A 203-nucleotide genomic window follows, 5' to 3' on the forward strand; every position below is an offset into this window, starting at 1 on the left:
GCCTGAAACATAGATTTTTTTCAAACAATAAACGGCAAGTTATTCTTTGTTTCAATCCTCCCCCGCCTTCTCCTTTCCCCCCTTCCCCTCCCCCCTTTTCGAAAATGCAGCGGCACTGAATCAATCACACTTCATATTCCACTGGAAAACTCGCCACTGGCCCGATCGCTGCGATGACCAACGACTGGGGAGGACCGAGGGGT

At 50.7% G+C, this 203-nt stretch overlaps 1 protein-coding gene across 2 annotated transcripts in view; it reads right to left on the minus strand.

Annotated features, from left to right (window-relative positions):
- The window catches only part of LOC119594202 (protein bric-a-brac 2-like), a gene marked incomplete in the record, with an annotated part of 27988 nt that overhangs the window by 18851 nt on the left and 8934 nt on the right, over nt 1-203 (minus strand).

The sequence above is a fragment of the Penaeus monodon genome, chromosome 33 (genome assembly GCF_015228065.2).
Source record: "Penaeus monodon isolate SGIC_2016 chromosome 33, NSTDA_Pmon_1, whole genome shotgun sequence".
In the NCBI taxonomy this organism is placed as follows: domain Eukaryota; kingdom Metazoa; phylum Arthropoda; class Malacostraca; order Decapoda; family Penaeidae; genus Penaeus; species Penaeus monodon.